The sequence below is a fragment of the Typopeltis vanoorti genome, chromosome 18 (assembly GCF_054136105.1).
Source record: "Typopeltis vanoorti isolate ZY-2024b chromosome 18, IOZ_Tvanoo_1.0, whole genome shotgun sequence".
In the NCBI taxonomy this organism is placed as follows: Eukaryota; Metazoa; Arthropoda; class Arachnida; order Uropygi; family Thelyphonidae; genus Typopeltis; species Typopeltis vanoorti.
In genome coordinates, this window is record NC_143566.1 from 67360922 (window position 1) to 67378885 (window position 17964).

Here is a 17964-nt window from a genome sequence, read left to right on the forward strand (position 1 = left end):
AGAATGGATGTCAATTTAATGTGGCAAAATGTAAGGTTATGCATTTTGGGGTGAAAAGATGGGAGGCAGTTTACTGCATTGGTGGAACCGTGCTCCAGGAAATTGATGAGGCACGAGATTTAGGAGTGTTGGTGGATAAGGAATTGAAATTTAGGGGACACATTGCAAAAGTGGCCAAATCAGCTCATCAAATCACTTGGTTGCTGAAGAATACGTTGACAAGCAGAGACAAGCAGGTTATTGTTCCTCTGTATCGAGCCTTGATAAGACCTCATCTCGACTACTGTGCTCAGATTTGGTCACCTAGGTTTCTTCTTGATGGGGAGGAGGTGGAGAGGATCCAGAGGCGAGTGACCAAGATGATAGCAGGTCTGTGGAATGAACCGTATGAGAACAGGTTGAGGATTTGTGGGTTGCAAAAATTGGTTGATAGGCGGAGGAGGGGAGATATGATTGAGACATTCAAATTACTGAAGGGTTTCTATAAAATTAATTCAGAAGATATTTTTGAGAACAGGGCTGGTTGTGGGAGGACTAGGGGACATCCATGGAAACTGAGCAAAAGTGTGGTTAGTAAAGGTGTTAGAGCTGGGTTCTTTACTTTTAGAGTAGTGAATGAGTGGAATGCGCTCCCTGAGTCTGTGGTGGATGCTGTGACAGTGAATGAGTTTAAGGCGAGGTATGATAGATACTGTATGAATGTCGAATAGTTGTGATGAAAATGATTTAGGGCCTCCCTCGATGAGTCTAATGACTCCCTGGAGTTGCCCGTAATAATAATAATAATAATAATAATAATATTGCTGACCTCACAGCGTTAGTTCCTTCTACTTTAAATGCAAAGCAATGAAACCAACAAGCACTCAATCTTTCGACTATGCATTCTCAAGGTGGTCTGTAAGACTGCGTGAGCAGTTCAGTTCCACCTGTAGGCAATGAGAGACAGCTGGCCAAAGACTCTCTCTAATTATAAGCTACATCCAATGAAGAGACGACTGATGATGATGATAAACTGGTACCTCCTTATATGATATACTAATTGACTTCTTCTGGCAGCGAGTTAGTCGGTTATACAATTCATAAATGCTTTGTTAGCCATGTTCATATTTCGAATTTAGGAACTTATGTGATATATAAATACATGCAGTGATAAAGATATGCTTTTTTGGCTTTATAAAATGTTGTTACATCCACATCTGGATTACTGAGCTCAGATTTGGTCTTCTGGGTTTCTTTGGGAATGATGAAATGGTGGAGAGGATTCAGTCTGGCAACCAAGATGGTGAGCAGTCTGAGAAATGCTCCTTACATTGAAAAATGGGGAGTCTGTGGGTTAGTGAAGTTGTTGGACGGGCGAAGAAGAGAGGTTATGATAAAAACAGTTAAGTTACTAAAGGGGTTTTATAGGATTTGTGCAGTAGAAATATTTCAGCAGTTTGTTAGTGGTGGAAGAACAAGAGGTCATCCCTTGAAATCAAGTAAGACTGTGGTTAAGAAGATGTGATGACTAGATTTTTTGGTTGGCGAGTAGTGAACGAGTGGAATGCGTTGCCTGACTCAGTTGTGAGCAGAGGCGGATCAAGTGGATATCAAACCTGGGCGGCCTTCAGCGGCATCGAGTATGTGAAATAATTAAAAGAGATCTATAAGAACGATATAGATTTAGGGGCCAGTAAATTTTACTGGCAAGAGACCCGGCTTAATCTGCCCCTAGTTGTGAGTGTTTCATCTGTCAATGAGTTCAAGATGAGATATGATAGATGTTGTGTGGAGAGCTTGGATCTTCCTCAATGAGTCTTCTGACTGCATGGAAATGCCGGTATAATAATAATAATAATAATAATAATAATAATAATAATGAAATTTCTATCGAGTGTGCTGTTAAACCCCGTTGAAAATGTAAATGATGTTGATTTCGTTTGGTTCGATGTAATATGTTTAGCTAGTTATATGCATCTCTTTCGCATAATGTTCTATGTAATATGTTTAACCTGTTGCGTCTGTTTCGTTTAGTGTTCGCTGTAATATATTTAGCTAGTGTTATATGCATTTTCAGAATTTCATTCTCGAGTCAAATTGTAACAACACATGTTGGGATGGTTTTTATATGTATTAACCAAGCCACATCATGTGTAAACATGTTGTGACGTATTTGTTCTTTCAGAGATACTTATGCCATGAAAGGTTTCTTTATTCTTATAAAAATCCCGGAAATTTTTACAAAGTGAAAAAGGCTACTGAGTCAGTTTTATTTTATTTAGCGAAGAAAATTTAAGTTCTTTGACAGCACTGTCATTTTTTGAATCCCGTATTGAGAGCCACCCAACGGTTACTCTGAAATTATAATGTACTATGATACCGTGTAGTGTGAAATGTGGTCCAGAGGCGCGAAAATTTGTAACTAAGTAAAAAGGTAAATACGATTTTCTTTCAGGATTCGTTTCCTAATTATTACAAGCTTGACTTTATTAACCAGCGATTCTACCAAGTTACAGCTTCCATTAACAAATAAGCTTTATCTTTCTGCCATAGTTGCTGCATTAAAAGCTGATAAAAGCGTTTCATTATCATCTGTTCACAGTCGTGTGCATCATTTTGTTATGGGAACCACAGAAAATTCAAATTATTTTGGTTTTTCACGCCGAAAGCAATAATCGTAATAAAAAAAAAAAATATTCGAATAACGATAACAACCCAACCCTGTGATATTAGCTATTAGGTTGACAATATCACAAATACTGGTTGCTCAGTGAGGTCGCAGGCTACATGTTAAAAATATTAAATACAAATTCATGGAAATTTTCCTAGAAATAGTACATATCAAATACAACTCTGTCGATTTTTAAAATTTATAGCTCATAATCAGAATTATGGGGCATTGCTTTCAGAAGAGGAGTCCAAGTTAAATTACAGACACACACACACACACACACAAAAGCCATTTTAGCATGTCTAGAAGATAAAACAAATGAAGAATATGACAAATATAAGAGTAGGAGAAATGAAGCTAGTAACAAAATGTTGAAAATAAAACAAGAATTCTGGGATAACTATTCAAAATATCTGGAACACAACATGGCTTCTGTGTACCAAAATACACAAAGCCATGTGTTTCCACTGTGTGTTACTGTACACAGGAGCAAAACCAAAAAAACTGAATTAATGAATATATAAACGTTCCCTTAATTGAACAAATATGCTAGAAAAACATTTCATTAAATTAATTAATGAATAAAGAAAAACAACTTTACAAGAAAACTTTAAGGATGATGAAATTTAGGATTCATTTTACAACTAATATGACATGTTTTAAGAAAAAGTAGAAATAATAATAATAATTTAAAAAATACTGGAATAGACAAAGGACAGAATGAGGTGTTAAAATTTGGAGGAAGAGAAACCATACATACATATTGCTTGACAAATAGACTTGTCTATGGCAAATAGCTGCAGTTTAACTTAGAAAAAAAAAATGGTTACAACACCACTAATGAAATTTGTAAACTTCTATTAATTTATTATAATATATTAGTTATAAGTTATTATTACGTGACACCTCCAGGGAGTCTGAAGACTCATCAAGGGAAGGCACCTACTCTACAACTTAGTCTCCACCACTCAATCCACCAACAAACTGCAACTACACTAACGCCATCTACTGCCCACCACAAGTAGTATTATCACAAACATCCATGCCCACAGCAGGATTTGAACCCTCAGCCTTTTGTCTAGAAAGCGGATACGCTAACCACTTCGCCAACCAGACCATATTAAAAATGGAATCTTGGGCAAGTTCATTTTTTGCCTGATGAGTGGGATTTTGCATAATTTGTTGAGTCCAGTATGTGTGTGTGTGGGGGGGGGGGGGTGTACAGGATTCTTGTTAATAGTTTTATTCCAGAATAATTGCTTTTGTTAGGACTGTAGTATTATCTATCATATTCTGTATTCCCCCCCCTACTATGTTGGAATGACAATACCTTTGTTGTGCTAACCTTTCTTCTCATATTCTGTTTTAGTGGCCATATCACTTAGATGAACTCTGCCTACACATTTTTCACTGCTAATTATGTGAAGTTCCTTTCTAATATCTTCATTTTTCTTATAATGATTCCATTGATGCTACCTCTTTATTCCCTTAAGTTTTCTCTGAACTCTCATTAGTGGTCTTTGATAAAGTATTTTATTTTTAACCCAACTCTCATATCCATAGCTGAAAACTGGTTTGAACACTATCTTGTGTATTCAAGTTTAGTGTTTTGACCAATTTCTCTCTTATTCCATGTTAAATTTATTCATCTGATTTCCCCCACCATACCATCTCTGTTTATTCTGTTGCCTGTTTCCATATCTAATTTGTCATCTTCACTAAAAATTGCACCTAAATAGCCGAAATATTTTAATTGTTGGTTTTCCATTGAGAATACTGATTAGGCTTTCAATGTTTTCATAGTTTTGCTCTTTCTCTATATATCAAAAATGTACAAATCAAATAATTGATGATTGAAGAAAAAGTATTACATTGCTAGGTTTTTTTTTTTTTTTTTTTTTTAAATGAGTGATTAATCTGTTATCAGCTACTTTTAAAATGTGTGCAAAACTTATTCAAGACATTATGAATGATGTTTCATAATTATGAAAATTGCTTTTTTTTTAATTTTTAAATATAATAGTAAAAAGGAAAAAAACACACACATAGTAAAGCTTATTAAAGATATTTATACAGAAAATAAATGTGTAATATGGTAAGAAATTGAGAAAAAAAGAAAAGGAATTAGACAGGATGATTCATTAAGCCACTACCATTATTATTTTAATAGATGAAATGATGTGGAATAAGCATTGGTAATGATAACTGGTAATTAGTTTACGGAATTAACAACGCATATAAAGTATATTAATTAAAGGTAACTTTAATGAATAACTTCTATATTTCGGCAACGTCACATTGCCATCTTCAGGAACATAAAGATATGGTATGTGCACTCAGGAACTAACACAAAGCAAATGAGGAAGAAAGCAAGAAACTAATATTGTTTCCTAAAGTCCTAATGGTACCCTCTTGCGGGCTAATTTGGTACACTTGGCAGTTGGGCTGAAGTTCTCATAATGAAAGTCTCCCAAATTTGGGGCAGTTTCATGCACCCAAATTTGTTGAGGTTAGGAACGTTTTTTAGAGCTGCTGAAGATTCTTTGAATAATCTTTCGTATTTAAACTTGCTGCGATGAATTATTTTTGTTTTCTTCCAACGAATTTTATGGTGGGTATCTAAGGCATGGTCTGCCAGCCCAGAGCGGCTGTACTGGTGAAACCGGATGTAGTCTTGGTGTTCTGAAATCCTGATATTTGTTGTTCTGCCTGTTTGGTCAAAGTAGGACAATTTGCAGCTGCAAGGGACCTGGTATACACCAGGTAGGTCTAGGGGAGGTGATTGGTCTTTGGTAGAGCGGATAAGGGATGCCAACTTTTTATATGGTCTGTAACAGGAAGTAAGGTCATATTTTTTGAGGATATTGGTTATTTTCTCAGAGGTGCCCTGGATGTAGGGGATGGTGATAGACTTGGTGTAATCTTTATTGTGGAGGGGGGGAGGGGGGTTGTGGTTTACAGGTTTTAGTATTTTTTGGATTTTTTTAGGGTTATAGCCATTGGCTAAGAAAGTGTTGAGGATGTGGTTTAGTTCAATAGCAGGGCCTTGTCATATGAGCAGATTAATTTTGCCCTGTTATATAGTGTTTTTATTACACCATATTGTTGTGAGGGGGGGGGGATTGCTGGTGAATGGATCTGCCAGTGTGGGTGGGTTTTCTGTAAACAGAGAAAACCAAAGATCCATCAAGCTGGCAGGTGATTAAAGTGTCTAGGAAGGGGAGGGTGTTGTTTTCCTCTTTTTCTAAGGTGAACTGGACTCTGGGGTGTTGGTTGTTTAAGTGTACTAGGAAGGAGTGGAGTGTGTCTGAGCCATGTGGCCAAATAGCAAACACATCATCCACATAACGAAGCCAAATAGTGGGTTTTTGTGGGGCGGAGTTTAAGGCTTTCTCTTCAAATGTCTCCATAAAGAAATTGGCCAAGGGTGCGGAAAGTGGTGAACCCATGGCTGTCCCCTCTATCTGTTTGTAGAACTTTCCTTGCCAAACGAAATAGCCTGAGTTCATTGTGAACTGAAATAGGGCTGAGATATTGGGAGGAAACTTGGCTTGGATGAGCTCAAGGGTTTCTTTGAGTGGGACATTAGTGAATAGGGAGGAGACGTTACGACAACCTGACAAAGACTTCTACTTCCATACCTCAGCCACCATTCAACACTGTAGTCAACCTCTCGTCGGCAGTTTTAAAGCCTGAAGCACTCACCGCACTTTCACGTGGTCACAATTTTGCCCTAGCTCCTAAAAGGATACCTGCTGAAGAAATCATGATCCAAATAGAGCGTGGAATTCGCAACCTGCCTAACCATATCGCCAACAACGTAAGACTGGATGTAGTCGGTGTTCTCACTAAAGCCAAACCTCCAAAATCCAACTTATCCAAAAACGAATATACAGCCCTACAAGAATTGAAAAACAACAAAAAAATAGTAATCACCAAAGCTGATAAGGGAAGCGCCACTGTGGTACTCAATCAAAAAGATTACAAAGGTAAGCTAAATTTTTTAGTACTAGACCGTACTACTTACCTCTCCTTTGAATATAATCCAACCAGCTCTCAGATTAGAACTATCCACAGACTCCTTAAGAAAGTCACTTCTTGGCCTGTGGAAGTCACCAACAAACCTAAACCTTATAACTCTAGACCCCCCCCGATTATATGAACTCCCAAAAATACATAAACAAAATGTGCCATTGCGTCCCATAGTGGATGGCATTGATTCCCCCACATATAAATTAGCCAAACATTTAGCCAAAACGCTCACACACTACACTGGCAACACACCATCACACATAAAAAACTCAGCCCACTTTAAAGCCAGTATAGAAAACCTCACACTCCAACACACTGACATAATGGTCAGTTTTGACGTCTCCTCCCTATTCACTAATGTCCCACTCAAAGAAACCCTTGAGCTCATCCAAGCCAAGTTTCCTCCCGATATCTCAGCCCTATTTCAGTTCACAATGAACTCAGGCTATTTCGTTTGGCAAGGAAAGTTCTACAAACAGATAGAGGGGACAGCCATGGGTTCACCACTTTCCGCACCCTTGGCCAATTTCTTTATGGAGACATTTGAAGAGAAAGCCTTAAACTCCGCCCCACAAAAACCCACTATTTGGCTTCGTTATGTGGATGATGTGTTTGCTATTTGGCCACATGGCTCAGACACACTCCACTCCTTCCTAGCACACTTAAACAACCAACACCCCAGAGTCCAGTTCACCTTAGAAAAAGAGGAAAACAACACCCTTCCCTTCCTAGACACTTTAATCACCCGCCAGCTTGATGGATCTTTGGTTTTCTCTGTTTACAGAAAACCCACCCACACTGGCAGATACATTCACCAGCAATCCCCCCCCCCCCTCACAACAATATGGGGTAATAAAAACACTATATAACAGGGCAAAATTAATCTGCTCAGATGACAAGACCCTGACTGTTGAACTAAACCACATCTTCAACACTTTCTTAGCCAATGGCTATAACCCCCAAAAAATACTAAAACCTGTAAACCACAACCCCCCTCCCCCCCCTTCACAATAATGATTACACCAAGTCTATCACCATCCCCTACATCCAGGGCACCTCTGAGAAAATAACCAATATCCTCAAAAAATATGACCTTACTTCCTGTTACAGACCATATAAAAAGTTGGCATCCCTTATCCGCTCTACCAAAGACCAACCACTTCCCCTAGACCTACCTGGTGTATACCAGGTCCCTTGCAGCTGCAAATTGTCCTACTTTGGCCAAACAGGCAGAACAACAAATATCAGGATTTCAGAACACCAAGACTACATCCGGTTTCACCAGTACAGCCACTCTGGGCTGGCAGACCATGCCTTAGATACCCACCATAAAATTCTTTGGAAGAAAACAAAAATAATTCATCGCAGCAAGTTTAAATACGAAAGATTATTCAAAGAATCTTCAGCAGCTCTAAAAAACGTTCCTAACCTCAACAAATTTGGGTGCATGAAACTGCCCCAAATTTGGGAGACTTTCATTATGAGAACTTCAGCCCATCTGCCGAGAGTACCAAATTAGCCTGCAAGAGGGCACCATTAGGACTTTAGGAACGATATTAGTTTCTTGCTTTCTTCCTCATTTGCTTTGTGTTAGTTCCTGAGTGCACATACCATATCTTTATGTTCCTGAAGATGGCAATGTGACGTTGCCGAAATATAGAAGTTATTCATTAAAGTTACCTTTAATTAATATACTTTATATGCGTTGTTAATTCCGTAAACTAAATACCAGTTATGTTTAACCAACATTTAAGTCTTGCTACTAGAATCATTGGTAATGATATAGTAAATCTGATCTAGTCAGCAGATGATGTAGCAATGATAGGATACAGAAGATTTACAAAGATGAGTATTTCATTTATGACAGATTTGCCAGAAATATAATGTAGAAAAAATATAAAAAAAAATAGCATATGAAACAAGCTAAAATAGGATCATACAGTGAAATATGTATGATCCTAGAAATGAAAACTGTGGCAAAAGCAAAATTTTATAAGATAAGAAATTGAAGATACATACAAAAAAAAGGTGCGACTTACAGTAAACAAATGGACAACAGAGAGGAAAAGGGAATGGGAAAAAGCGTGTGGGGGGGGGGGGGGGAGAGAAATAGCATAATGGGAAGAATAGAAAAATGCAAACCCTGGTACTAAAAGATCAGTTAGAACAGTATAAAATTGTTGGAAAAACAGATTAAAATGAACATTGTTGCAACAGGTCCAAGAGTTAAGATGAAAGAAGAATAAGCCAGGCATTGTGAACTTGCAAAGACTATAATGCTAACAAGAAAAGGAAGGCAGCAGAATTACAAAGTGGACTGAGATTGGAGGTTGGTGTGTAGTTGGATAAGCTATGCTTCATGTATATTATGACAGACAAAAGTGCTGAAATTTGGTGGGCCATGGGATAATTGAAGCTGCTTCTGTTTACATCAGAGATACATTGTTTTCCTATTATATATTATAATAGGGAAATAATGGTATCAGACAGGTGTGCTTAAGGGTCAAAGTTGTATAACTGAGAGGAGACCTCCACATAGCCTTTAAAGGAATGCGGAGAACCGACCAGGGCTTCTGACCTAATGTCCAGTCCTCACCTTCTCATGGTGCACCCTGTTGGGTATCTACCTGGATACCGAACAAACGAGGATGGGCTGGCAATTTGGGATTTAGCTGACCAAATTGTATTCTTATTGACTTAAACCAATATAGAAAATGATGGTACGATATGACAAAATTTCATGCCAGCTGGGGCGTCGCCCGGTTAAACAAGGCCCCCGTTGTTTTCCCCAGGGAACCAGGGCGAACAGCGAAAAGTCAGCTACTGGGAAAAAATCTGACAGCACACCCCAACTCAACATCACCAGAGTTAAAGATCGGTACTATCAACATAAGAAGCCTGAATGGCAAAGAAATGGAGCTAGCTGAAGAATTAGATAAGTACCAGATCGACATAAAAGGGGTGACTGAAACAAAAAAAGACAAAAACTGGTGAGATCCTTCTGAGCAATAAATACAAAATGTTATACTCAGGAAATGACAATCAAGGAAAAGAAGGAGTAGCCATAGTATTCAACACAAAATGAGGCTAATCTTCTTGAATGGCAAGCAGTCTCAAGTAGAGTGATATGGGCAAATATCAGAATGGGGAATTAGACAATGAGACTTATTTGTGCCTATGGTCCCACAGAAGGTTCTACTAAGGTAGAAGTGGAGGAATTTTTTCATGCTTTAGAAAAAGCAACTGACACAGTGAAAAAGGAAAACTTGGTCCTTGTTGGGGATCTAAATAGCAGAGTAGGAAATGATTGTCAGACATACAAGAATATTTTGGGAAAATTTGGAGAAAAGAGCAAAGCTAATAATAATGGCAAATACTGTTGGATTTTTGCTCAGGACATGGACTGGTTATTACTAACACCATGTTCCAACATAAAAATGTGCACAAATTCACATGGAAAGAAGAGGCAAGGAATAAGAAAAGTCTCATTGACTATGTTATTGTTGATAGTGATGTTTTCTCCATGGTGCAGGACACCAGAGTGTATAGAGGATTTGAAATTGGAAGTGATCACTATTTACCTTGAGCAGAATAAAATAGAATTTCATATTGAAAAGAATAACATGTAAGAAAGTTTTAAAGCGAATAAAAGTTGAGCAGCTCCCAGATGTGAACTGTAGACTGAAATACACAAAGATTATTGAAGAAAAAATGAAAGAGTTTCAGAACAGGAACCAAATCTTGGAGATTCAGTTGCAAGAAAACCTTTTCTTCAAGAAAACCCTGATTGATTCAGCAAGAGAGGCATGTGGTGAGGTTGTCTGCAAGGATAGAAAAATCAGAACTCCATGGTGGACACAGGAAGTTAAAGAGGCAGTGAAGGAAAAGAAGAAAGCATATCGAAAGTTCCTGGCAAATAAGTCAGCTTTTGCTCTTAGAGAATACAGAGACAAATGTAAGAAAGCTAAACACTGCGTAAAACTAGCTAAACAAAAGTCATGGGACTTTGGCAAGAACATAGAAAATAAATATCAAGCAGGTGGTAAGATATAATAGAGGTTGTTGAAGAAGCTTAGAAATGGAGGAAAGATTGCTGTAAAAGGAGATGATAAAGGTGACATGAAAACAGGAGAAAAAGATATCCTTGAAGTATGGAGTAATTACTTTAAAAATTTGCTAAATGAAACAAGCAGTGATAGCACAGTGGTAAAAAACACTCAACAGACATACAGTCAGGAATACATATCCATACTTGAAGTAGAAAAAGTCATCAAAGGCTTGAAATGTGGAAAGGCAGCAGGAGTAGATGGTATTCGACCTGAAATGCTGAAATAGGTGGTATAAAAGTTTTACAGTGGCTGTACTGCATAGTTCAGTAAGCCTGGACAGAGGGACGAATTCCCACTGATTGGAGTAGAGCTCTCATAGTACCTATACATAAAAAGGGAAATAAAACTGAATGTGAGAAGTACAGAGGTATATCCCTATTGAGTGTTCCTGGTAAGATATATGCAAGTATACTTGAGAAACGGTTGAGAAGAATTGTAGAAGAACAAGCTGGATTCAGGCCAAATAGAGGCTGTCAGGATCAGATCTTCACTTTACGACAAATCATTGAAAAAGCATGGGAATATAATAAAGATCTGTATTTTAGTTTTGTCGATCTGGAAAAGGCATATGACAAGGTGCCAAGAGAGAAGCTATTCAATATGCTACAGTTATATGGTGTCAATGGGGCATTATATCAAGCAATACTTAGTCTTTATTTGAGTTGTAAGTCAGCAGTTAGAATTGGAGGAAGTACAGGAAGATGGTTTAATGTTAAATCTGGTGTGATACAAGGATGTACATTATCCCCTCTGTTATTCATTATTTATATGGATCACATTATGAAGCAAAGTGGTATTAAACATGATATCAGAATTGGAGATGTTAATATCAGCTCTTTGCTTTATGTGGACAATGTTATACTTCTAAATAAATCTGCAACAAGTTTGCAAGATTCTCTGACTAAATTGAATAGCTGTTGTAATAGATATGGTATGAAGGTCAGCAATAAAAAGACAAAGACAATGAATATAGGCAGAATCATTGAAAACGTCAACTGTGAATGGAGAACCTGTGGAACAAGTAAAACATTTCAGCTACTTAGGCACGATTTTTAGTGAAGATGGTAAATTAAATATAGAAATAGACAACAGAATCAGCAAAGCTGGTATGGTGGGAAGTCAATTGAATAAATTCATATGGAATAAGAGAGAAATTAGTCAGAACACTGAATTGGCTGTATACAAGACAGTGTTCAAACCAGTTTTAACTTATGGATCCGAGAGCTGGGTCAGAAGTAAAACACTTGACCAAAGACTAGAGGCCGCAGATATGAGAGTCCTGAGAAAGATTATAGGCGTGAACAGATGCATCAATGGCAATATCATATTAAAAACGAGGATATTAGGAAAGAATTTGACATTATCAGCATCCAGGAATGTGTTAGCAGAGCTAATCTCAGGTGGTATGGTCACCTAAACTGAATGGGCGAGGAAAGATTAGCAAAACAAGTGTTCTCTGCCAGGTTGGCAGCAAAACGACCCAGAGGAAGACCAAGATATAGGTGGATTGATACGGTACAAAGTGCCTTAGACGATAGAAATATAAGATCTGATAATGTTGAAGTCTTGACAAGTAACAGACTGATTTGGAGGAAAATTGTAGATAGGAAGTTAGTAATGACGTAAATTTTTCATGTGGTACTATCATATCCTGTACACCCCTTGAGGGTACATGTCAGGAATTTGACGATGATGATGGTATCAGACATATGCAGAGCCTCTTCATTATGTGAGATAAGTCAAAGTTTCCCATTGGGCTTTTACAGGGACCCCATGTATGTACACTGTGTGTGTTTCAAGTATTGTAAAAGAATTAAGTAGGGCCCATTTGGCATTGCAGTTGCAATACATTAGCTCACATTGGTTTGGTAATTATCGAACTTATAGAAAACCCTAAGGATATATTTTAATATTTTGTTATATTACATTGTTTGTCAAAGCTTGCATTACATCATGTCCCAATAATAAAGTAAGTGTGCATTTAGGTTGTTATGCATGGATATAAATAGAACATAAATACACCAGTTCACTAAACAGTTGAAAATGCTGTTCTTCTTCTTCTTTCACCATGCGTTATTCCCGCTTCTTATGCAGTGGCCGCGTGTTACTTAGATGTGACTTCTTGTTAGTACCACTCCCAACTGACCTGTCGCCTAGTCTGCTGCTGGAGCGGATATATTCTTGGCTGTAGAAGTGTATGTTCACGGGGCCGGTTTGCCTGCTTGCGGGATGAAACATGCCAGATAAACTGGTGGAAAAACCTCTACTATCCGCACCCAAGACTGGCTAACTTGGCTATGCCTGAGGAAGAGCCTCAAGTTCTTCGATGGAAATCGAACCTGGGACACTCCTTCCCCAGGCATATGGTTGCGAAGCGCAAAGCCACTAGGCTAACCATGTGGACAATTGAATACCATTCATTTTGGTAAATTATGGAGACTGCAACTGTGTTAAGAATAATTCTTTAATTTCCAGACATTTTGTCATCATATTAAGGTCATCATCTTAATATGATGATAATAACATAACACACATACATACACACGAAGTCAAGCTATATTACATTTCAAACAATATGTCAAATTGACAATGATTTGATCGACCGTTATTCTACTGGCCTGGCCTATAGTGGAATAAACTGGTTCCCAGAGATTTTATTTATTGAAACTAGTCTGTGCAGTGAACCTTCCCATGATGCATAGTGTTATACATGTCCATAAGGATGTGGGTTTTGCATTATGGGATACTAAGGCAAGTGATGTGAAGTCATTAGTCTGTATATACAAGTTGCCTTGCGTGAAGTTACTTCACATGCAAACTTTGTGTTTTTACACTTGGATAAAGGATTAAACCATATAACGTCTTGTCATCTTTAATTTATAGTATAACCAAGTGAAAGAACTTTCAGCATGGCATATTAGCAGAACTCAAAATTTTTAACTGCAGAAAAAATTTCACTGCATTAACATAAATCATTGATTATCTTATTATATAAAAAGGGTGGCAGAAGTTATATCAATAACTATAGCCCAGTCACTTTGCTATCACGATTTTACAAAATATTTATATCCACTATACTAAATAGAATCACAAGGTTTTTGGATGATGCACAGCCATATGAACAAGCAGACCAGAGAAATATTTCCCACAATAGATCATATTTACAATATTCACAAGTAATAGAAAAAGTAAATGAATACCATCTTCCTACTATCCCCACTTCTGGGCCTGGCTCCCACTGAAGAGACCTCAATAAAGGTCGAAACTAGTTGGGTAGTGGCCCTTCCCTTAATGCATAACATTATACATATCTGCAAGGAGATGTGTTTTGCATTATGGAAGATACTGAGATAAGAGTGATGTTAGCTTGGTCCACCTTTGCTACGAGTTGCCCGGTATTGTACTACCTTATCCCAGTCCTGAAGGTATTTTCAGGTGCAAAAAAATTTTTTGCTCAGACTTGTATAAAGGATTAAACTAAATTTATTACACAATGCAACTAAATCTAAACCAATTAAATTATAATTATAAAAATACCCTTCTTAATGACTGGTCTACTTACTGCAAGGTAAACTAAGACCCCACCAACACACAGATCATAGCCCCCCCCCCCCCCCCCATAGACCTAAAAAATGTTACATCCTGGCTGGCAGAGGTGACCAAAGTCCTATGATTCCAGACCTGTCAACCCTAAATTTATATACTTCCAAAAATCCATATGGAATAAGTAGCTACACTTAAGTGTACATGATATAGACTCACCTGCCTACAAACCAACCAAACATTTAGCCAGAGGACTTTCTCATATTACTGGCAACACCTCTTCACATATGAATAGACTCAGTCCATTTTGAGAGTTAGTAATAACAGAATTATAGATGACTGGAGTAGAGGATATTGTTTGAAGTATTGTAAATGGAGATGGACTGGTTGTATTGACAGATGAAAGATGGACATAATTAAGCACTCATCTTGCCAGAGATCATGGCAAGATGAGTGCTTAATTGGATGATACAAAGGTTTAACGTGAGATGGTGGACATTGGCTAAGGACAGAAGAATTAAGAGATGGGAGCCTATATCTAGCAGTGGATGAAAATAGGCTAAAAGCAGGAGGGTGTGAGTGAAAGAAAAATCTAATTTCTTATGTAATATACTGCTGACACATGGGGGGGGGAGGGGAAACCATTATCTTTATGCACAAGATTTAAATGGAATTGAAATCCTTTTTGTTCATATAGTAGAAAGATAATATAACCAAGCAGTATAGTATTTTTTTATTATTATTCATTTCATTTATTTATTTTTGAATAAACACCTTAAGCAGCACAACCTGTGTAGCTTAGTGGAAGTGGTGCTCGAGTCCTCTGCACTTGGTTGCTTGAAGTTTGACTTAAGTTCAAGTCTAGTCACCAACTGGAGGAACTTTTTCTAAGCCTTTCTTCGACTGGTTCCCAAGTTAGTCGATCTCTGGCATGGGCAAGCAGGGTTTTCCTCCTGGAAACTCAGGTTTTTCATCCCGTAAACTCAAGAAAATCGACCGTATTATCCACATTATTTCAGACAGTGAAATATCTTGTTAGGGTTAGGTACCAAGAGATGGCAGCACTTGTTTGCCAGCCTCTTCATCGGTGGCTGCTATAATTAGTGATAGACATGGGCCAGCTATCTCTGATTGGCCACTGGTGGAGATTGAACTGCCCACTCAGTCTCCAAAAGCTAGAGTTAGGGTATAAAGGCCTCGCCTACTCCCTATAAGGAAATAAAAGGCGTTAGCTGAGCAGCATAACCTTTAATTACTCTTTCTTTTAATTTTTTTTTAATCTTTTATACTTATGATGACTTTATTTGCTTTGTGGAGCACATTCTCACATTACGTTGATAATTGATACCTAGAGTAAAATTCATTCTTTGAAATATATTGGAAAAAAAATTACTATACAGACTCATCCAGAGAGTCACTGACTCTCTGGATGGAGAGCCTCTTCTAGGTCACAGAGCATCTAGATAAATATCACATCTTTCTTTGAAAACATTCACCAGAAATCCACTTACAACATCCACTATTGGTTCATCAGAATTCACCAGAAATCCACTTGGATGGAGAGCCTCTTCTAGGTCACAGAGCATCTAGATAAATATCACATCTTTCTTTGAAAACATTCACCAGAAATCCACTTGCAACATCCACTAGTACCCCATTTCACACACACCCTGAGATCACTAGACTTCACATACTTCCTAACCACACTGTTACTCAGCTTGCAGAGATGAGTAGTTCTCACCTTACTATGAATTAAAATGCCACTTGTTGCTATACTGGAAGATTTCCTTAACTTGAATTTTTTTTTTTATTCATCTTCCCTCTTCCACTCAGTCTTTGAAGACCAAATAGCCTCAATATTTGTCCTGATATCCATAATTCCTCAAATCTGAACTCAGGTTAATCATATCTGAGCACAGTAGTGAAGTTGTGGTCTTATCGGAACTTTATAAAATGGGAATATAACTTCTTTATTCTTACAAATCACAGTTCTTCTCATCATCGCAGTTATCTGATGTGATGACCTTGATCACCTTAGTGATGTAGCCTCAAAACTTCATTTCTGCATCCCCAGGTCTGTGGTATCATTGATTGCTTATAGCAAATTACCAGTAATATAATATTATACTATGTAATCTTCTGCCCAAAATGTATAATCTTGCATTTGGTGGCAATATTTAATAGATATTATTTGCCTATAGAATCAGTTTGTTCAGATCAGCCTATAAAGATTCTGTATCAGATAAGTCCCTTTTCTCTTTTCCTTAATTTGCATCAGCAAATAATTGTATTTACCAACATATCATTAATATATAAATTAATAATATCCCCCTGTGCAGAACCCTCAGGTACCCCACTTGTCACCCTCTTTCTCTTCGTCGGTACCTCTATACCTTAATTTTTGATACCTGTCATTCAGTATAGGCTTGTGACATGGATAAGAGAGTTACTGAATGACACCCATCCATTTGAGTTTGTATAACAACCTGAAATTGGTGAAAATTTAAGTTTCATGGTATATCCATTCCCTTATCCAACTCTGCAGGCCCCCCATTTATAAAACAAGCAAATTATTAAAGCAAAACATACCTTTAACAAAGCCATGCTGTCTTCTTTAGAGGAGTAAGATGCTTTCCACCAACTGGATCCTAATTAGCCTCACCAACACCTTAATGACCATTCTGGAGATGCTTTTTTCCTAGCTCCTCCACTTTTGTTAATATAATTACCCTTCCTTCCTTCCACTCATTAGGAATTGTGGTTATGTTGAGACTCAGGTCAGAGAATTAGCAAAACCTCTTTCATTCCTTTGGCATCCCATCTAGTCTCACTGCTACATTTGAATCAACAGTTTTGTTATGCCTCTAACTCATCCGCTTCTATCCTTTCATTTGTACTACCACCACCTCAGAATCCAGATTATTAAGAGATCTACTAGGAATATACATCTTGATCTCTTAACTCCACTACTTCTAAAGTGGGATCCAGAAAAGTCGCCCCCAGCACATTTGACCCCTGGCACATTTTGCCCCATGTAGATAATGAGTAAGTTACAAAAATGTAAATAATACACCTAATTTTTTAATAATTCTAATTTATTTTGTTTTAATAGAATAAATGCACATTATTATTGTTTAAAACTCGAAATTGTATGCAATGCCTCTAAGGTAATCAATTACATTACGATTTTGAAAATCTTGGACTATTGTTTTGATTCTTGCAGAAATTGCAGCATACTTCTTGTTTCTTTGATTGCCTGAATTACTGGCAATTAGTTGTGTAATTTCGAAATTGTGCAGCCCTTGTTGTTTCTTTAAAGAATCGATGAATCGGTAAATATTTGGGAATAAAGTAGCATAAGTTTCCTGAAATCCCCTGTACCACCCCTCCACGCTGTTGTTGGTACGTTGCTGATCATTCAGTGTTCGTGTGTAAACATTCCACAATTTGATGGCAAAAATGGGTAATTGCCAGCCTCTCCGTTGTCTTCTTCCAATATATGTATCTTCAAAGTAGTTTGCAATCACCATAACTTCAATGGGGAAGTCATCAGAAATCATTCGAATCGAACGAGCGAATTCATGGTCTTGTTCGTATCGGGCTTTTAAACCTTCATTCTGTACCTTTCGC

At 37.6% G+C, this 17964-nt stretch overlaps 1 protein-coding gene across 1 annotated transcript in view; it reads left to right on the top strand.

Moving 5' to 3' along the window:
- The first annotated feature begins 2190 nt into the window (after positions 1–2190).
- Positions 2191–17964, top strand: part of LOC150096738 (uncharacterized) — a 159304-nt gene continuing 143530 nt past the window's right edge. Inside the window, exon 1 of the mRNA XM_090408306.1 lies at positions 2191–2413. The gene's annotated coding sequence lies outside the window, so the exon portion shown is untranslated. The remainder of the gene's footprint in view (positions 2414–17964) is intronic.